At 45.4% G+C, this 22,268-nt stretch overlaps 1 pseudogene; it reads right to left on the bottom strand.

Annotated features, from left to right (window-relative positions):
* Window positions 1–8,356: 8,356 nt before the first annotated feature.
* On the bottom strand, window positions 8,357–9,746 carry LOC138388253 (protein ENTREP3 pseudogene; annotated as a pseudogene).
* Between the last annotated feature and the right edge of the window lie 12,522 nt (window positions 9,747–22,268).

Below are 22,268 nucleotides of genomic sequence, written 5' to 3'. Positions count from 1 at the left end.
TATTAAGGTAATTTCTAAGGTAATTTCTAAAACTAATTTTCTTAAAGTCCCAAAAAGGGCAGTGAAAGGATATAAAATGATTATAATGCAAGAAGTATATGTGGAAAGACATCAATGCAATGAAGGGAACGATGTCATATGTCCTTAGAAAGGAGACTGCATAGCCCCTGATAACCTCTGTGAGATAGATCTAGTGTTATATTAAATTCCATAAAATCCACAAACAGGTTTCTCTTGTTTTTCATTGAAATGAAGCAAAACTACTCCAGGTGTTGTGGGCCTGTTGTCCCAGCTACTCAGCAAGGTGAGGTGAGAGCTCATGAGGCTGGGAGTTCAAGGCCAGCCTGAGCAATATAGCCAGATCCCAGCTCTAAAAAAATTTAAAGATAAGAAGTCTCCCTGAAAGCCATATTGCAAATATGCACAACCAAATCCCCTGCAGCTCGGTCAGGGTAAAGCTACAGGTTATAGCAACTCTCCTAAGAGAGACGACAAGACAAGCCAAATCACAAAAAAGGAAACCATCTGTGTAAGAAAAAAGCAGAACACTTCTAAAAGTTACAAGCAAATTGTGTGAGTTCACAGTCGGGAATGTTTTTGTCTCTAAGAAAGTAAAGTAGGCCCCAATAGAAAATATTGACAAATTCAACTTCATTAAAATTAAGAAGAGGCCGTCAAGCAGCTCAGGCAGGCAGCCTGCATCACCCCTGTTCACAGGGGACCCCACACTCCCACAGGTCAGCACATTCCCAAACTTGGGACCCCCCGACCCTGCAAATGGAGCCCAGGGTGGCTCACACCAAGGCAGTGCCTGAGGCTGAGCAGCCAGAAAACTGAATTGTAGGCAAAAAAGACAATCTGTAACTAATTAAACTTCTGTACTTCATAAACCAGCCTTGTATACAAAACGTTGTAATCCTGGTTTTTTGGCTATAGAAGCAAGAACTTAACTTTTAACTTCGGACCACTGAGCCCATATCTCTGGAATCTGTGTTTTCTGGAATACCTGTTCCCAGCTTTTCGCCTGAATAAACTCTTTTAAAGTGGACTCTAATCCTTTTGCTTATTTCGGCTTCACAAGTCCAAATAAAGCGACTACATAACTGTCACCAATGGAGTACTTAATCTGGGTTGGCGCCTTCTGCAGGTTATCAAAGCCTGCCTTCAACCTGTAAGCTAAAAATAAATCTAAACCCTCCAAGGGACTGAACAGACCACCCCTTGGCCAAGGGAACCCCAGAAAAACCTTAAAATTGAGTTTGTATCCTTGATGGGAAGGGAGGTCAGACATGCCTTTTTATACCCCTTTCTTCTCGAGTTTAGACACAACTAACCAACTTTAACATTAAAATAGAGATCACAAGACTGACAAAACACAGGCTTTGTGTGGCAATAAGATACCAAGTTATAAACAAGACTTAAGGCCAAGCAAGGCAAGGGTTAAGTCAGCCTTACAGGCCATAGAACCTAGTTAAACAGGTCTCTTTTTGCTGGAAGGGTATCACATGACAGATAATAGACCCCAGTATCTTAAGCATTCCTTCCCAGTGACTCTAAATTTTTAGACAAAGGTTAACACCACTCAACCAATTGCCAAGTAAAGATCCCTAAACTGACCCTGATTTCTAAGCCTCTTCCCCCCAACTCTCACAGCGCCCTTAGAAATGTCCCGCCTTTTGAGGCCAAACCAAAGTATGCAAGTATTGATTTAGGATTTTACCTCCAATTCCTGTTTTCTTGAAATGTATGAAACCAAACTGTAATCCCAACGGCTCGGGACCACTTACCCAAGGCTTGCTAGGTTTGTTTCATTCATATTGGGATCAGAATAAACTTTTTTTTTTTTTTTTTTTTTTTGAGACAGAGTCTGGCTCTGTTGCCCGGGTGCCATGGCGTCAGCCTAGCTCACAGCAACCTCAAACTCCTGAGCTCAAGGGATCCTCCTGCCTCAGCCTCCCGAGTAGCTGGGACTACAGGCATGCGCCACCATGCCCGGCTAATTTTTTCTATATATATTTTTAGTTGTCCATATGATTTCTTTCTATTTTTAGTAGAGACGGGGTCTCGCTCTTGCTCAGGCTGGTCTCGAACTCCTGAGCTCAAACGATCCTCCCACCTCGGCCTCCCAGAGTGCTAGGATTACAGGCGTGAGCCACCGCACCCGGCCCAGAATAAACTTTTTAAAATTATTTCAGAGAGGTTGCTTTTTTCCGTTAACCAATCACAAACCATGACTGGGTGTTTCTCATTCACGAATCACTCTTTAATTTTTAGAAGGGCCTCAGTTTAATTTTTAACAGCAGAAAGGGACTTGGGACCCCACAGGCCGCAGCCCCGCCCACGCGTGACCCCTACACACACGCGACCGCCCCACGGGGAGTCGGGACCCTCCCCCGACAACCCTCCAGCCGCCACCGCACATCTGGGGACACGCAGGGCTGCAGGCGGAGCCGCCCAGAGAGGTGGCCGAGGTCGCCTCGCAGACAGGACGCCCGGGGCCCGGCTGCCGGCCCAGCCCCACCCCGCTGGCCGGAGGGAACCAGGGCTGAGCTGCGCCAGCGGCGACTCGGGTCCGCAGACTCGGGAGCGGACCGCGGGGAGGCCCAGGTCCCGCCACAGCCGGTTCGGCCGGTTCCCACCAGCCCCTCTCCACAGTCCCGGGACATCGGACCCAGCACACTCACCATTTCCCGGCTTCTGGGTGTCCCGGGGTCCTTTCTAGGATCCCGCGACCAGTGCGCGACAGAAGCCGTGGCGGAGGAATCTGGGGCCTCTCGGAGCGACGAACACGGCCCCGCCAGCGCGGCGGGAGTCACCCACCCAGGACTGGAGAGAGGCTGAAGGTCGCAGCCTCCTTCCCGCGACCAGTTTGAACTGACAGTGCACAGGCCCCGCCCCAGCACCCCTGATTGGATATTGCTCCAGGCCCCGCCCCCTTGAGCCTGAGTGACAGGGGAAGCGATGGGAGCGTGGACGCCCGGAGCCAGGCAGACGGGTTCTACCCACAGCTTCTGGGGCTCCGCTCCCTCCCAGCCCGGTCAGCGTAGATCTGGATTTCAGCCCTAGCTGAGCCAGCTCGCTAGAAGGAGCACTGGCGTCTAACTCACTCAAGGGGCTGTCCCTGTTCCTTCTTCCTGGAGAGCCTAACAAGTGTGTGCAGGGAATTCCAGACTCGGTGTCCACTGCAGCGATCCGGTTGCCTCAGAGGAGGGGAGCCCAGACCAGGCCAGGCCACACTGGAACAGGACAGAGGGCCTGATGTCCTCCAGGTGTTGGGAATTTGTGATAAAGCATGACATACCCCTCTAACCCCTCCTTGCAACGTGAAAACGCTCCCTCCAAGTCCTTCATTTTCGCCAGCAGGAAACTTTCATCTTGTGTAAGTTTAAGGTTCTGACCTAAATAAATTGTCCAATCCATAAATGATTTCTCCAGGAGACACTCCAAACTGTTCTTTCTTTGAGCCTGACCTTCCCAGATTTCCTCCATACATAGAAATTACAGCCTGACTGCAGCGACCCTGTGCCTGCCACAACCAAGACACTGTCCCGGTTCTCAGAATCCACACTCCTGTGATTTTTCTGAGCAGATGGAGGAGGCCCCTTGCAGGGAGGGCAGGCTGCCCGAGAAGCCCGAGGGGAGCCCCATGTCCCTCCCTTTGCAGCCTCCAGACTGGCCTCAGCTTGGAGCCACTGGCCTCAGGCTCTGCTGCCCAGCACGGTTCTCACCTGCTTCTCACCAACATGGATCAGTTAAACGGGACAAAGACCCGCAATCCCAGTGTCTGAATAAGACACCAGCAGGGCCCCTGATTTCTTCTTGTATTTGTGTATAAAGTAGAGAAGGAAAATTTTAAGATAATCTAACTGCATGAAAAGACTTCCAGATTGTGGTGGCGGGTGAGGAACCCTACGCGGGACACATTGGCACCGTGGGGCCGGCTTGGGGTGTGGGGAGGGGGCGCAGAGCAGGATAGGGGCAGAGTCGGCTAGATCAGACGACAAGCTGGGCCCAGCGGCAGAACCGGTTCTACTTCCCAGCCTAGAGGGAGCGGAGGTGGGGGCTCCGCGTGGAGCCGGGGCTGGGGCAGGGGCTGCGGTGCGCTGGGGCCTAGGGCTGGGGAGCTGATATGGGCCAGGGGCTGCGGGTTAGGGCTCAGGACTGAGAAAGCAGAGATTGGAGGGGGCCAGGTCAGAGGGAAGGAAGGTGCATTTTGGGGGACGGGAGTGGATACGTGGGGGCAGGGGCGTGCCCAGGCGCGGGGTGAAGTTCAAAGCCTGGTGGGTCTGGTTTGGTACAACATTTTCTACATAAGGCTGCTGTATAAGTTACAACAATTTAGTTAACAGTTTGTTTTCTTTTCCCTGCTGCTTATTTTCTTTTCTTTAAAGCTGGTTTTATTTCCTTTGCAATTTACAAGAGTGTATTCAACATTCCATTTTAAGACAATGCAAGTCTTTGTGTGAGGAAGAGAAGAGGGAAGTTAATCTATAAAGATCAGCAGTGAACAAGAATTGGTCTCCGCTGTCTGGCTTTAGTCATTTATAGCATTTTACAAAACTGTAAGCAGGGAAGAAGGCTAATCTCTAGCCAGGGAACCCAAGGTTAGGGCCCTCTAGGTTACAGCTGTCAGTCACTGACTCGGACCCCCTAGTCCCATTGATTTAAGACTCAAAATATGAATGATTTAGAGTTCCAAGAGCTTAGATTTTGAATTACTCACTTTCACAGCCCCTAACAGTCTTCAGGTCGCATTTCCTTCTGTCTTTTTCTTCAAGATGGAGGGATCCCTGGGCCAGGACCTAACTGCAAACCCCACCCCCGCACCATACACACAGAAGAGTTTGTGACCCTGTCCTGTTTGGAAAACCCATCCTGCTCTCTTCCCACTTGCTGTGTAATTAGGGGTGCGTCATCTCCGTGCTTGCCACAGATTCTCCTTCCTCCCTCTGGGGTTGAGTAGAAAACACATCTGACCTATTCATGTTTTTCTGTGAAACAAGCAACAGCAAATAGCTGTTTCGGTTTCTAGGCATTAGGCTTACACAGGGAGATCAGAGGCCTGTGGGGGGAATATTTTCTAACAAATCACAGGTTATTGAATTACCTGAAAGAAACTGCTTTCCTACTTGAGAAAATTTAAGGTGTTTCTGTTTAAATTCTTCCGTCCTCCAGCAATCTAATGCTTCTTGTAATATTTATGACCTTAGTAGTTACCCTGCTGTTCTTTAGTTAATGCTTAATGAATAGTGTAGCACTTTAGCTCCTTTAGCAAGGGAAGTTAAATTTTGAGACTTTTCTTTTTCAAAGGATACTGTCATTACCAATTCACAATGACAAAAATATTTTGAAAGGTTAATTTTATGCTGTCCACCTATCTATATACCCTTGTAATAAAACAGTTTTGACTGAAGAAAAAGAAACAGCCTCCTACCTAACATAGTGGGAAAGAAAGGGGAGAAAGCTATCTGCTTCCAGCCAGTGTGCAAAGCCCCAAGACCCAGAGGCCTCTCCTTTCTGTACTGGGCTTTGCTCTGCAGCCTTGAGTTAATTTCAGTTAATTTCACCCATGTTGCTTTGTCTTGGGGGAGGGAGTGTTGAGTTTAGGCCATTGTGACCTGACTGTTCTGCAACTAACACATGACGAGTGCTGGCCCTGGGCTGAGAACTGCTGCAGCAGAGATAAACCTGTCCGTGCCCCCACCTGATGTGTACACAGTGAGGTCACAGGTTCAAGTGTTGTCTGAGAACTGTGCATTCCCTCCATCTCCCATGCTTCTTAGTGCCATTTTCTTGCTTTTCCTGACTGGGGCTACCATTGGAGGAGGCCAGACAGAAAGGTTCCTCTTTTTTGAGTGAGGAACACTGCAGAGCTCATTGGCACACATTTTTCAGGAGAATTGGGGACGCCAGTGGTGTTGTGCCTGCCTCTTTGGGTAGCCTGTACTGCACTGTGGAAGAATCATGTTTGGGAGATTAAGCCATGATGTTTGTGTCATGTTAAGGAAGAAGAGTCCAAGGGGGGGGGGGTTTCTATGGTCACTTGAACTATCATATTTAATTTTTTTTATAGAGATGGGATACTCATGCAATGACTTTTGTGTGTTAACGAATACCACTACAAACCTGTGCAGGATTAAGATAGGGAACCGAGGACCAAGTACCTGTTTAATGGTGACTTCCTGCTCAATAATCATTGCACAACAATAAAGTCATAAATTTTTCCTGTCTGTGCAAGCCTGTGGGAAAAAACAACTTTTCTTTTAATATTTATTTTAATTATAATGAAAGGAGATGACTTGCTCATTTCACCATATCTGCCTTTCTGTTAGGGAGAAGTTTGCCCAAAAAAGGAACATTAAAAAATCATTTAATGATTGGGGGTTACTAATGAGAGGAAGATAAGAACAAACTAGAAGTCCTATCATATGCATCTGAGAGAAATACACAAATAATATTTAGGTACTATTAGTTGTGTAAAAACTTAGCCGGGTGTGGTGCTGCCCAGCTGTTGTCCCACCTACTCAGGAGGGTGAGGCAGGAGGATTGCTTTAGCCCTAAACATAGGAGCCAACCTGGGCAACAGAGGGAGAACTTGTGTGCTTAAAAAAATTAAATTAAATTAAATAAATAAAATTTGAGGCTTTGAGGCTGGAAGTTTCTATTTTAGGACATTAAAGAAAATTTTCTATTAAAAGAGATCAGGCCAGGTGTGGCCTGCAATCCTAGCACTCTGGGAGGGCGAGGGAGGAGGATCACTTGAGGTCAGGAGTTCAAGACAAGCCTGAGCAAGAGCAAGACCCTCTCTCTACTAAAAATAGAAAAATTAGCCAGGCATCTTGGTCTGTGTCTGTAGTCCCAGCTACTCGAGAGGTTAATGCAGGAGGATCACTTGAGCCCAGGGGTTTGAGCAAGCAGTAAGCTATGATGATACCACTGCACTCTACTCAGGGCAAGAGAGACTCTGTCTCAAAAATAAAAATAAAAATAAAGAGATCAGACATAATACTGAGAGAGGGAATTGTATACAAAACACTGTGTATGCAACAGCCAACCACTTCCCATGGGGTATTATTGAATAGGAACTTTAGCTTTGGGTTTTAATAAAGGTCTTTCTGAAGCAGTGAATCTGACTATACTGTCTCCTTTACTCCTCTATTTCAGTTTCTTAAAATGATGGCCTGCCATTTAGGTGTTGGGCTTTTATTTATTAGAAAACAGGTTGTTCTGACATATATACATATATTTATTTCATATTTTTAGAGAGGGTGTCTCATTACACTGCCCAGGTTGGACTCAAACTCATGATTTCACCTCACCTCAGCCTCTTGAGTAGCTGAAACTACCTTTTTCAGCTAACCAGTATTTTTTTTTTTTTTTTTTTTTTTTTGAGACAGAGTCTCACTCTGTCACACCAGGTAGAGTGCAGTGGCATCATCATAGCTCACTGCAACCTCAAACTCCTGGGCTCCAGCGGTCCTCCCACCTCGGCCTCCCAGAATGCTAGGATTGCAGGCATGAGACACCGAGCCCAGCCTAACCAGTATTTTTTTTTTTAATTAAGCAACAGTGTCTCGCTCTGTTGCCCAGGCTGGAGTATAGTGGCTTCATTAAAGCTCACTGTAACCTTTAACTCATGGGCTCAAATAATCCGCCCACCATAGCCTCCCAAGTACCTGAGACTACAGGGGAAAGCAACCATGCCTGGCTATTTTTTTTTAGTTTTTATAGAGATGGGGCCTTGCTATGCTGCCCAGGTTGGTCTTGAACTCCTGTCCTCAAGTGAACCTCCCACCTTGGCCTCCTAGAGTGCCGGAATTAGAGGTGTGAGTCACTGCTTCCTGCCTAGCCTATATATTTTTTGATGACAGAACTACCTAAGGCCTTACTGGAGTTACAAGGCCTAATACTAAAACCAGAGAAGGACATAACAACAAAAAAATACTACAGACCAATATCCTTGATGAACACAGACACAAATAGCCACAACAAAATGCTAGAAAATGGAATGCACAACACATTACAAAGATGATACACCATGATGAAGTGGGTTTTACACCAGGGATGCAAGGACGGTTCAACATAAGTAAATCAATAAATGAGATAAATCATATAAACAGAATTAAGGATGAAAACCATATCATCATTTCAATAGATGCAGAAAATGCATTCGATAAACAATTCAGCACCCTTTCATGATAATGATCCTCAACAAACTAGGCATATTAGCAACATACCTCAAAATAATAAAGACCACATATGACAAACTCACAGCCAACATCACACTTAAAGGGAAAAGTTAAAAGCATTCCCCCCAAGAATGGGAATACGACAATGATGCCCACTTTTAGCACTCTCATTCAACATGATACTGAGGGGCTCGGGTGGGAGGGATCACAGCTGGGCATGGGCCACACCTGGGCGGCTGCCTCCATGGGGGTACCCTCCTCCTTGGCTCAGGGGAGTTGGGTCCCACCCAGGGTGGCCAGCCCTCCAGCTGGTGGCAGCTGCAGGAAGCTGTGGGGGCACCCAGGGAGGGTGGGGCCCCTGGGGCAGAGCAGGAATAGGAGTGGGCAGCCTGTGGGGGCTGTTGTGGCAGGGGGCTGTCCTCAAAGGGGCCTGTAGGCCACAGTCCAGGCTGAGGCAGTAGCCCGGGCTGCTATGTTGGATAGAGCGGAAGAGCATGTAGTCAACAGAAGCAAACAGAGCCCTGCAGCTCCAGCAGGTGCGAGTCCTTCGACAGGCTGGAGCCCCTGGGATGTTGCCCTTAGCTCACAGCACCAGAGGCCACTGTCCACAGACACATCTACAGTGGAGGCCACTGGCTCACAGCTGCAAGAGCCATCATGAAGCTGAGGATCAAAGAGAGTGGCCTGGCTGTGTCCTCATTGCCCCATGACAGCCTCATAAGAAGGGGGGCAGTCAGTAGGGTGCGAGGGCACTGGGCTGTCCACGGAGCCATTGCACGTGATGCTCCGTGTATCTGATTCTGAGCTGCAGGTGTACTCTGCGGGACAGTAGGGTAGTGGGCACACAGGCAGTACAAATTCTTCCAGGTCTAGCAACTAGGAGCAGGGTAGCAGTGTAGGAGGGGGGCCAGGGCGAGGACGTGCAGCCCAGAGGCCCCAGGGGGCCTGAGACTGAGGCTCAGGAGCCAGTGTATGCATGAGGTCCCAAGAGAAGATTTGGATGCAGCAGACGACAGCAGAGAGGGGACAGATTATGGCGGCACATGTGGTGAGCCTGCAGACGCTCAACAGCAGGTTCTTGAGGGCCCCTCGGCTTCATCATAGGGGGAGTTAGGGGCAACTTTCAGTTCCTGCCCTGACTCTGGATAGGGCTGGAGCAGGGGAACAGAGGAGCAGCACACACAGACCTTTCCTTCCATGGAGCATTCTCCAGAGTCTCAGGCCAGCTGAGCATTCTTACAGGAGAGAACAGAGCCAGCCATACTAAGCGTGACACAGGGCACCAAAAATAAGGAAAAGGAAGCCACTAGAGTGAATGGCTGCTTCCAGGACACAGTGCCAACCCCCCAAAGATGGGCAAGACCTCTTCACACTCTCGGGGGTGGTGACGGAGGAGGCCACCCTGCTGAAGGTGATCACCAGGATGCCCAGGTGCTGGGCCAGCCCCAGCCTGAGCAGGGCCTGCAGCCAGGGTCTGTGGAGGAGGAGACGGGGAAGGCCCCGGGTGCTGGGCCGGCAGGTCAGATAGCAGCTGAAGTCACCAGGTGAGGGCACCATGCCTGCTGCCCAGGTTGCCTGAGAGTCATTCGGCACCCTCTGGTGCTTAGGAGCATCTCAGAGGCACCCAAGGCCCCTTTCTCCTCTCCACCCTCCTTGCTCTACAGACCACCACCTACCTGAGTTCCCTGAGGCATGGCCTGGATGCCAGCTGGGGCAGGGCCCAAGTAAGGGGCATCACAGAGGGACACTGGGGTGCTTCCTCCCCACCACGGGCATTAGATGGGCACCGTGCCCAGGGCAGTGATGAGGACGTGGGAACAGTGGCTCAATGCGTCTCCCTGGGGAAGAGGGATGACGAGAAGGGCTGGTCCTGCAGGGAGGAGAGGGTGCAGTCCAGAGCCCAGTAAAGGGAGAAGGATGGAAAGAGATCTAGAGAAGAAGGGAGGGATTGGTGCCTCCAGAGGCGAGGTTGGTTTGCCCACTGGGTGTCCAGTGGGGTCTGGGGCCACCTGGTGAAGAGAGGCTGTGGTGCCACTGTCTCCTGGGTCACCTGCCCAGTTCCCCTCCCCACCATGCTCTGCTCCCCCAGCTCGAGCTGCAGCAGGTCTGGGACTCAATATGATGTTATATTTGAAAAACAATTTCAGTAAAGTTTCAGGATGCAAAATCAATGTACAGAAATCACTAGCATTTCTATATATAAATAACCTAGCCAAGAACCAAGTCAAGAAGGCAATCCTATTTACAATAAAAAAAAAAAATCTCTAGGAATATATTTAGCCAAGGAGTTAAAGATCTCTACAAGGAAAACTATGAAGCACTGATGAAAGAAATCGTAGATGACACAAACAAAAGGAAAAACATCCCATGTTCATGGGCTGGAAGAAATAATATAATGAGAATGATCGTACTGCCCAAAGCAATCTACAGGTTCAATGCAATCCCTATGAACAAATCAGAAAAAAAAATACCTTGTGTAAGACAAAATCAGAACGTTTTCAGAAGTTGCAGGCAAATGTTGTGACTTCACAGGAAGGAATGTTTTCTTATCTAGGAAAATAAAAAAGGCTCCAAGGAAAAGATGGACAAACCCAATTCTATTGAAATGAAGAAGAATCCATCAAAAGGTAGAATGATATTAAAAGATAAACTGCAAGAAAATATTTCTGAAAGAAAATATTTACTGACCCTAGTAATGAAAAAGAAATAGTGTTCAGAATATGTTAAAAAAAAAAAAAAACCTGCAAACGAGTTAAATGTGAGAAAATGACTGGAAACTATTTCACAGAAGATGAATGATCACATAGGAAAAATGCTCAAACAACAGCAACCAGTATAAAGCAATAAGTATTCACAAAGATATTCTGTTTAACACCAGCTGGGCAGAAAGAAATGAGTTTGATAATTTCAAGTGTTGGTAAATCACAAGAATGAACACACATGCGTGAAAGGAGAGAATGTTAATGTATACATACTTTATTGGCACTTCCCACTAAATTTGAATTTATCAACATAGCAGTTTTATCCCAATGGGGAAAAAAATTCATGTTGCATTCACACCTTGGGACAAAAACAAGAATGATATTGTCAACAAGATCAAAAAATTAAAGTTGAAACAACCCAAGTCCCATGAGCAGTGCAATGGGTGAGTAAACCGGGTGACCCGGGACTTCAGATGGCAGCATGTTTGCAACAAACTGACCCAAGGAAACCAGAAATAAACTGTATCCGGATAATATTAATGGCATATATATAGCAACATTGTTACTGAAAACTCAAAAGAGACAAAACTCTACATGGTGATAAAGAGATAATAAAGCTGTAAAGGATAACAGCAGATTCCACTAGTAAGATGCTTTGCTTAAAAAAAACAAAAACAAAAAAATGAATCACAACTTTGACCAAAGGGTGCCAGAGGGAAGGATACCAGGGAGGCACACCAGAACTGCCAAGGTCTATTGATTTCCCTGGGTGGTATGAACCTGGGTGTTTACATTCTCATTATTTCATCTTAGTTGGCATCAAACAATTTATGATTGCAAGAACTCTATTTTGTTCTTCAGACCTTAACACACAATCTACTCAGGTTCCAACGTAATAAATAAAATTCTTACACTGAAATCATGGAACACAATTCTTAAATGCTCGAGGAAAAAGCAATTATATGGCAGCAAGATTCTACAAAGGAAAGCAAAGGGATGCAGCTCAGGCAGGCAGCCTGCATCACCCCCAGTTCACAAGGGACCCCACACTCCCATAGGTCAGCACATTCCCAAGCTTGGGGCCCACCTGACCCTGCAGATGGAGCCCAGGGTGGCTCACTCCAAAGCAGTGCCTCAGGGAAATTTGAGCAGCCAGAAAACTGAATTCCATGGAAAAACCACAAATTGTACCCCATAAACCAGCCATGCATACAAAATGTAAACCTGTCACATTTCTTTGTTTTTTGGCTATATAAGCAAGAACTCATAACTTCAGAGCACTGAGCCCATTTCTATGGAGACTGTATTTTCCCAAATGGCCATTCCCAGCTTTTCACTTGAATAAAGTCTTTAAAACTGGAATCTGATCCTCTGGACTATTTGAGGTTGACAAGTCCAAATAAGGCAACTACAGAACTGTAACCAATCAAGTATTTAACCTGGTTTGGCTCCTCATGCACCTTATAAAGTCTTTCCTTCAAGCTGTAAACTAATAATAAAATCCTAAGCTCCCCCAGCTGTCCCAGTGCACCCCTCTTGGGACACCATGAAAAACCTTAAAAGTGAGTTTCATTTCCTAATAGGAAGGGAAGTGGCACACGGCCTTGTTAGACCAGCCCCTCCCCCTCGTGGAATTTAGACACAATTTCCATTATTAATCTTAAAAGAGAGATAACACGACTGACAAAGCAAAGTTCTGGTAATAAAATACCAAATTATAAACAAGACCTAAGGCCAGCAAGGCAAGGTTTAAGTCAGGCGTTACAAGCCATAAAACCTAAACAGGCTTTTTTTTTTTTTTTTGATATCACGTCACAGACAACACACCCCCTGATTTTAACTTAAGCATTCCTTCCTAGAGTCCAAATTTTTAGACAAAGATTAGCACTCTCAACCAATTGGCAATTAAAGAATCTCTAAACCCACCTATTACTAGTAAGCCCCCGCTTTGGGATGTCCTGCCTGTTCAGCCCAACCAATGTATACCTTCTATGCATTCATTTTTTATTTTATCTGCACTTTCTGTCTCTCTGAAATGTGTATGAGCAGACTGTAATCCACCGCCCCCGGAGCATTCGTTCAAGGGTTTTGGGTTTCTGTCACTCATTTTCTGCTCAGAATAACCTTATTTATTTTAGAGAGTTTAGGTTTTTTCCTTTAACAATCCACGAGGCCTCACTTTAAACAGAAGGGAGAGACTGGGGACCCACACACTGACTCGGGACCCTCCCCCGATGACTCTCCCGCCGTCACCGCACAATCTGGGGACACGCGTGGCTGCGGCCGCGGAGCTGCCCGGAGAGGGCCCCGGGCCGAGGTCGCCGCGCAGGGACGGGACAGAAGGCCCCGGGGGGACCGAGGGCCGAGCTGCGCCAGCGGCGACTCGGGTCCGCTGACTCGGGAGCGGACCGCGGGGAGACCCGGGTCCCGCCACAGCCGGCTCCAAACAGCCTCCGCTCCGCGTCTGGAGGCGCCGGGCCCCGCACACTCACCGTTTCCCGGCTCCGCGGGGTCCCAGCGTCCTCCCCACGACTCCAGAGACGAGTCCAGGTCCCAGTGTAGGTGACGGCGCGACAGAATCTGTGGCGCAGGCACCTGGGGCCTTTCCGAAGAGCGAAGAGGCGACCCCGAGCGCTGCCGGCGCGACCCACGGGGAGTGGAGAGAGGTTAAAGGTCGCCTCCTTCCCGCGGCGCGTTTGAAAAGACCTAAGCCAGGCCCCGCCCCCGGGCCCCTGATTGGATGTGGCGTCAGCCCCGCCCCCTGAGGCCTGAGTGACAGGTGAAGCGAAGGGAACCGTGGACCTGCGGAGCCAGACCTGACAGGTGCTACCCACAGCTTCTCTCAAACCCGGCTCCCTCCCTGCGCCCTGCTCACAGGGTATTTCCATTTCAGCCCAACCGGCTCCACATCGCTGAAAGGGGCTCTGTCGTCGTCCACACTCAATGGCTGTTCCTGCTTCTTCTTCCTGGCTGGGGTCACAAGTGTGAGCAGGAAATTCCCGACTCAGTGTCCAGTGGAGCGATCCTGTCACCTCAGAGCAGAAGAGCCCAGACCAGGCCAAGCAAAACGGGAACTGCAGGGAGGGCCTGATGTCCTCCAGGGGTCACGAATTTGGGAGTAGGCATAGCAAAGAGTTCCTCACACACTCCTCTAACCTAGTGGAAACGCTCCCTCCTTCCAGTCCTTCATTTTCACCTATAGGAAAACTCACCTGGGGTTAGTTTAAGCTTCTGACCTAAATAAACTGTCACATTCATAAACCCTTTCTCCAGGATACAAGCCAAACAATTCTTTATCTGAGCCTGACTTTCACAGATATTCTTCACATATAGAAATTACACTGTGAACTAAAATAATATCTTAAGCACCCCCCCAGAGCTGACTGAATTGATCCCCTCTTGTCTAAAGGAACCCCAGAAATACCCTAAAGCTGAGTTAACTGCTGGCCATGAGGAGGGAGGTCAGACATGCCTGGTCATGCCCCCTTTCCTTCTTGGAGATATCCCTTGGGTATATGTCCTGTATGTATGCAGTGGCTTGTCCCTGATCAACAGACTTCCTTATCTTAAAACATTCAAATCCTTGGATGGGCATGGTGGCTCATGCTTGTAATCCTAGCACTCTGGGAGGCCAAGGCGGGAGGATTGCTTCAGGTCAGGAGTTCAAGACCAACCTGAGCAAGAACAAGACTCCGTCTCTACCAAAAATACAAAAAAAAAAAAAAAAAAAAGCTAGGTGTGGAGGCCTGTGCCTCTAGTCCCAGTTACTCGGGAGGCTGAGGCAGGAGGATCACTTGAGCCCAGGAGTTTGAGGTTGCAGTGAGCTATGATCAAGCCACTGCACTCTACCTGTGGCAACATAGTGAGACTCTGTCTCAAAAAAAAAAAAAAAGTCCAAGCCTTTAGCCTAGCCAAAACTTCATTTCTTTAACCAATTACAAATCAAAGAATCTTTAAACTCACCTATAACCTATTATCCCCTGCTTTGAATGGCCTGCCTTTTGGGCCAAACCAATGTAGTCCTTCCCTGTATTGATTTATAACTTTACTTGTATTAATAATTTGTGTCTCCCTAAAATGTATAAAACCAAACTGTAACCCAGCTATGGAGCGATCACTTGTGTAAGCCTTCTTGGGCATGACTCTCTGGGCCATGGTCACACCTATTTGCCTCACAATAAATCTCTTTAAATTATTTTACAGAGTTTGGGTTTTTTTTCCTTTGACAGGCTCAAAGGCCATCTCATCTTTCTTTGCTTACTGAGCCTCTTGTAAAGAGAAGGGGTAAAAGGGGTTGGTGACAGAAAGCAAGCTCTGTGCAAGCTATCATGACTTGCTCAATGGTTATCAGCAAACAGTAGGTGGTCTGGTGGATCTTGTCATCAGCAGTCTGTGGTCATCAGTTCCAGACTCTGGATCACTTTTCCTACAATATAGTTTTCTAATCTGGTGTCCAGCAGCTGTGTAAGCAGGTTTTTGCTAAACTTTTAAGACAGAACAAGCTGAAAGCATGCCTACTGGAAGCAAAATAGCTTCCCTTTAGCTAGCTGAGAGTTAGTCTGAAGGGCCTTGAGAGTGTGCTTACATTAGGGCCTGGCTAGGTTATGGGGACAGGCCAGAGAGTTTGTGAGGCAAATCTGGGTGTGTTGAGGGGGCCCAGGGCTACTGGAGCTAGTCACAGAGTTGGGGAGGATTTGGAGGGAAGAATTGAAAGTAGGGTGGGTGCTCAGCCCAGAAGGGGAAGTCAAGAGTTAAGGGACTGCAGTAGATATGTTGTGGGTGTGTGCCCTGTCATCCAGAAATAACGGAGAGGATCAGAATCCAGTTTTAAAGAGTTTATTCAAGAGAAAGGCTGGCAATGGTGATTTAGGAAAACAGACTCCAGAGAAATGGCCTCACTGCCCCAAAGTTAAGTTAAATTATTTGTTATATAAGCAAAAACAAAGAAATTTAAGAGGATCAAAAACTTTTCTAAGGGCTGGGCGTGGTGGCTCGTGCCTGTAATCCTAGCACTCTGGGAGGCCGAGGCGGGCAGATTGTTTGAGCTCAGGAGTTCGAGACCAGCCTGAGCAAGAGCAAGACCCCGTCTCTACTAAAAATAGAAAGAAATGATCTGGACACCTAAAAATATATATAGAAAAAATTAGCTGGGCATAGTCCCAGCTACTTGGGAGGCTGAGGCAGAAGGATTGCTTGAGCCCAGGAGTTTGAGGTTGCTGTGAGCTAGGCTGACGCCACAGCACTCTAGCCAGGGCAACAGAGTGAGACTCTGTCTCAAAAAAAAAAAAAAAAAATTTTTTTCTTTCTATACAAGACTGATTTATGAGTTGTAACTATTTAAAGTTTTTTTCCTTTTCTGTGGTGCTCATTTTATTTCATTTCAGCTGCTTTCATTTCCTTCTGAATTTAAAAGAATATATTTAGTAATCAATCTTTGTGTGTGTGGCAAGGTCTCTCTCTGTTGCGAAGGCTGTGGTACAGTGGCATCATCATAGTTCACTGCAACCTCAAATTCCTGGGCTCAAGCAATCCTCCTGCTTCAGCTTCCCGCCTCACCCTCCCTAGTAGCTGGAATTAGAGGCACACGCCACCATACCCAGTTAATTTTTCTATTTTTTGTAGAGATGGGGTTCTCACTATTGCCCAGGATGGTCTCAAACTCCTAACCTCAAGCAATACTCCTCCTTGGGCCTCCCAGAGTGCTAGGAGTACAGGCATTACCCACCATGCCTGGCCATACACATCATAATATTAACTCATGATATCAAAAGAATAACTTAGTATCATTGTAAACTTGATCTCATCCATGATGGCAAGAGGGTATTTTAGTATATCTTGCAAAAGAGAATAACATTTGTTAGTATAAAAGTTGTCAAAAATTTGTTAAAAACTGTTAAGAAACTTCCTAAGAAACATGTATAGAAATCTTGGTGGCCAAAAACAAATATGTACTGTTTTTAATCACATATAATGAAACATAATTGAATATGAATGGAGTCAGTAGATTCAGCTGTGAATAACAGGAAACACTAAAAGTTTCCTGAAAAGAGAAAGGTGCTCATTCTCACATGAAAGTTCTGGGTGAGACTAGTCACTGCACAATGCAGCAGAGGAACAAGTTCCCATCCAATTGATTTTGAGGGCAGCATGGTAGCTGTCATGCTGAATCAGGAACAGAGTCATAACCGGTAGAAAAAAGGTGCTTGCAATACAAATTAGACCATATACCACTACATCGATAGATTAGGAGAACTGAGCACCAGAGAATACCCCACTTATGATAGTTGGAATTCTCTGCTGAAGACATTACAATGCCTGAAAGAAAGTCAAACAGCTAATGAATCTTTAATGTGGAGCTTCTGGAGACATCTTTGGAAATCTACACCTCTGAGAAAAATAACAGTCAAGTGATTGTGAGGATATTGTTGAAGGGCAAGCTAAGGAATCAGGAAAATGGGCTGGAAGCAGGTGTCCCCATAGCCGATTTGAATCTATATGTCTCCCTGTATGGTGCCTCCAAAACATGACTAAGGCCTTCCTCATATTTGCCTTCAAAATCTCTAGAACATAAACTATTGGACAAATGTACCATGGAATCATGCAACTCAAACTCTACATTTTATTGTGCTATCACAGGTCTCTCCCCTCAACTCCAAAGGCAATTACCTCATAGGGTCTTTCTCCACTCCCCTTTCCTGTGCTTGAAAGGAACTATGACAATCGGATGCTTTCCCAATTCCTTACATAACTCAGATTTCTCTCATATATTTATAGTATGGCTTCTTTGATGTCTTCGATAGGCACTGGAATAAATGAAGGCTTTCCCACATTCTTTACATTCATAGGGCTTCTTTCCAGTGCGAACTCTTTCATATATATGAAGGTATGTGGAACATGTGAAGGCTTTACCACAATGGTTACATTCATAGTTTTTCTCTCTAGTGTGAGTCCTTTTATGATATTGCAATGAACTGAGACAATGAAGGCTTTTCCACATTGCTTACATCCATGGGGCTTCTCTCCAATGTGAGTCCTTCCATGTATTTGAATATACTCGGCAGACGTGAAGGCTTCACCACATTGCGTACATTCCTAGGGCTTCTCTTCAGTGTGACTTCTTTCATGTCTTTGAAATGACCTGGGAGGATAAAAGGCTTTCCCACATCCTTTACATTTGTGAGGTCTGTCTCCACTGTGCATTCTCATGTGACACTGAATGCTCCTCCACTGAGCAAATGCTTTCCCACATTGCTTGCTTCATAGGGTTTTTCTCCAGTGTGCGTCCTTTCATGTCTATGAACAGAACTGGGACAACTGAATGTTTTCCCACATTCCTTACATTCATATGGCTTCTCTCCTGTGTGAGTCCTTTCATGTCTATGAAAAGAAGTGAAAAAATCGAATGCTTTCTGACATTTCTTACATTCATATGGCTTGTCTCCAGTGTGAGTTCTTTCATGTGGTTGAAGGGAACTGGAGCAATGGAAAGCTTTCCCACATTGTTTACATTTATATGGCTTCTCCCCGGTGTGAATTCTTTCATGTTTACGATATAAACTGAGAAATGAAAAGGCTTTTCCACAAAACCTACATTTATGAGGTCCATCTCCATTGTGCATTACCATGTGTCTTCTAAAGCATGTGAGAGAAAGGAAGGTTCTTCCACATTTTGTACAATCATAGGGTTTCTTTCCAGTGGGTGGAAAGGAGTCATGTGTTCGAAAGGGGTCATGATAACCAAGGGTTTTCTCACATTGCTGGTATGTACATAGCTTATTTCCAAATTCCTCGTAGTGAAACGGTTTGTGTCCCATTCTAGCTCCGACGTGCCTGTGAAGGAATGAATGACCACTGGAGACTTCTACACACACACTGCTTTCACCTGGTTTACTCCAGGAGGACTCTTCCTATTCAGCATGTGATCTGAACTCTGACTCAAAGCTTCTCCACACAAACTACCTTCTTTACTTTCAAACAGTCTCTTTCCCATAAGACTTCTGTAAAAAAAAATGAGAAGCTCATCATTAAGACTTTTTTATAAATGACTTTTTATTTATTAATAAGTATTATACTTGCATTTTTAACATTGTTACTGAAATTGTAGGCTTTCTGTCCTGTCTGAATTTTTCCAATGTGAATGGACCACTTGCTCTGCAAGATGGCTAGTCCATATCAATCATAAAAAAATATTCACATGAGGTTTATTAATACTTTCTCAAAGTAAACTATTTTACAAATGCCAAAAACCTGTGTCAAATTTAAGTATAGTATTTTAGAGGAAATTTTCTAGGAATAAATAAATTTGATGCTTGGCTTATTTTGTTTGCTTGTTTTTAACATTTCCTAACATTCTAAGATTCGAGAGACATTGCTTTGCCTTGTGAATACAAATTACCTTAGATTTCTCCTTGGATTTTTGTACTGATCTTCAATGTTCTGGTCTTTCCATTTTTTTCCTAAAATACAGACCCAGAAATATAGTTCTGAATTATTACTAAATTATGAAAAAATTATTAGATTCTATATTCACTGTACACTGCAGCCATGCCTGATTTACTTACCACAGTATGCCGGTCCATATTCCAAATCATGGAACAGCACTGAATAGCAAGAAACGCTTATTGTCTAATTCATTGAGTGAAGTAATAGTGTCGCCCTTACCTACAGAGGCCAGGTTCCTCAAAGTTTCCTGCATCACATCTCTGTATAGATTCTTCTGGGAAGGATCCAGCAAAGCCCACTTCCCCAGAGTGAAGTTCACAGCCACATCCTCAAAGGCCACTGAGTCCTGAAAGATCCCACATGTAGAGGAGGGCAGGCGAGACTTACAGCCCTGGGGACCTATACTCTGTTGCTAAGAAGTTCACATGATGCTGTGGACTTCAAACATTTATTCCATGACTTGGTCATGAGACTCCTATTCTCTGTCTATAATCACTTCCTCCCACACACCAATTCTGATGCTACAATTGAACTATTTGGTAAATCAACAGCAGAACAGGAAATCATGTCTTGGTGAATCCAGGGAGAAAGATGTGCTGCCTGGGTCACCTATAATATCTCTTTGTACAGTGAATCTGAAGCTCCTATTGTAACAAAGATCTACGAATAATTAGTATACAGAAAAAGGTTAGCATTAGCAATCCTGAGACCTCATAACTTTGAAAATGCTTACTCATAAAGTTTTTTTTTTTTTTTTTTTTTTTCTGAGACAGCCTTGCTCTGTTGCCTGGACTAGAGTGCCATGGCGTCAAGCTCACAGCAACCTCAAACTCCTGGGCTTAAGCAATCCTTCTGCCTCAGCCTCCCAAGTAGCTGGGATTATAGGCATGTGCCACCATGCCTGGCTAATTTTTTTCTATATATATTTTTAGCTGTCCAGATCATTTCTTTCTGTTTTTTTAGTAGAGACAGGGTCTCGCTCTTGCTCAGGCTGGTCTCCAGCTCCTGACCTTGAGTGATCCTCTCACCTCGGCCTCCCAGAGTGCTAGGATTACAGGCGTGAGCCACCATGCCCAGCCACTCATAGAGTGTTAACCTTGGATGGTACGTTGGACAGGACTCCACCAATCTATCAAATAAGAGAGTCATTCCTTACTGAAACAGAAACCCAGGAGTACAAACTGTTGTGGGAAACAGTATTGAGGTAGGAAAACCAAAACTGTACTTGAAAAATTGCTGAAGGCTGAATGCAGACTAGGTTCATTTATTTATTTTCTTTTGTCATATATTGTCAATCCAGGCACAGACTAGGTTTAAAGTGAATAATTTTAGAGGGTCCAGTCTTCAAAAAAAGGAAGTAAAAGGAATAAAAAGTTTTGGTGAGGATGTTGAGAAACTGGAACTCAACAGAATGTAAAATGGCTCAGCCCCTATAGAATAAAATATGATGGCTCCTCAAAAATCAATAAGAAAATTATCATATATTCCAGCAACCCACTTCCTGGTACATTTATGTTCAACTCAAAAGAATTGAAAGCAGAATCCTGAAGAAAAATATTTGAAAACCATTGTTCACATAGGCAAGAGGTGGATCAACCCAAGTGTCCATTGATGGAAGAATTGATAAACTGTGGTGTACATACACATACAGTGAGAAGTTCTTTTTTTTTTTTTTTTTTGAGACAGAGTCTCACTCTGTTGCCCAGGCTAGAGTGAGTGCCGTGGCATCAGCCTAGCTCACAGCAACCTCAAACTCCTGAGCTCAAAGGATCCTCCTGTCTCAGCCTCCCGAGTAACTGGGACTACAGGCATGCACCACCATGCCCGGCTAATTTTTTCTATATATATTTTTAGGTGTCCATATAATTTCTTTCTATTTTTTTTTATTTTTTATTTTTTTTATTTTTTCCCTCCCCCCAATTTCTTTCTATTTTTAGTAGAGATGGGGTCTCACTCTTGCTCAGGCTGGTCTGGAACTCCTGAGCTCAAACGATCCGCCCACCTCGGCCTCCCAGAGTGCTAGGATTACAGGCGTGAGCCACCGCGCCCGGCCGAGAAGTTCTTGAGTCTTACAAACATCCTGTCCCATGCTACAACACACATGACACTTCAGAATGTGACAGCACCTATAAAAAGCCATATAGCAAAAGAAAAATACAATATCATTCATCTTAGATAATTTATATAAAGTCATTAAATGAAAAAAAACAGGAAGTGGAATGGTAGTTGCCAAAGCCTGAGAGGAAGGCAAAATGGGAAGTGGTGTTCAATGGGTATAAAATTTGAACATTACAAGGTGAAAAGTTGCAGATCAGTCCCACAACAAAATGAGTATGGTTAGCAAAACTCACTGTACACTCAAAAATGCTTAAGTTGGTGAATTTATCAGTGGGTTTTTTTGAGACAGTCTCATTTTGTTTCCCTGGGTGGTTTGCAGTGGTGTCACTGTAGCTCACTGCAAACTCAAACTCCTGGGCTCAAGGATCCTCTTAGATCCTCTTGCCTCAGCCTCCAGAGTAGCTGGGACTACACGTGCTCACCACAAAGCCCTATCAATTTTTCTTTTAGTAGAGATGGGGTCTCACTCTTGATTGGGCTGGTCTTGAACTGCTGGACTCAAGCAATCCTCCCACCTTGGCCTCCCAGAGTGCTAGGATTACAGGTGTGAGTCACCGCGCCTGGCCCTATCAGTGGTTTTTTTTTTTTTTTACAATAATTAACATAATAAGTTATTGTTCCCAAAAAGCAAGCAAATTGATTAAAGGATAGAGAAAAAATATGAATAACATTTCTCAGAGATATACATAGTCAATAAGCACATGAAAAGATGCTCAATATTACGAATTATTATGAATCATTAGGCAATGAGTATTTCACACATTGTACTTTCAACTAGTTATTCAGTGCTTTCTTGTTATGAAAAATATTTATATAA

The sequence above is a fragment of the Eulemur rufifrons genome, chromosome 2 (assembly GCF_041146395.1).
Source record: "Eulemur rufifrons isolate Redbay chromosome 2, OSU_ERuf_1, whole genome shotgun sequence".
Classification (NCBI taxonomy): Eukaryota; Metazoa; Chordata; class Mammalia; order Primates; family Lemuridae; genus Eulemur; species Eulemur rufifrons.
Note: the sequence above shows the minus strand (reverse complement) of the source record. Positions and strands in the feature narration are given on the sequence as shown.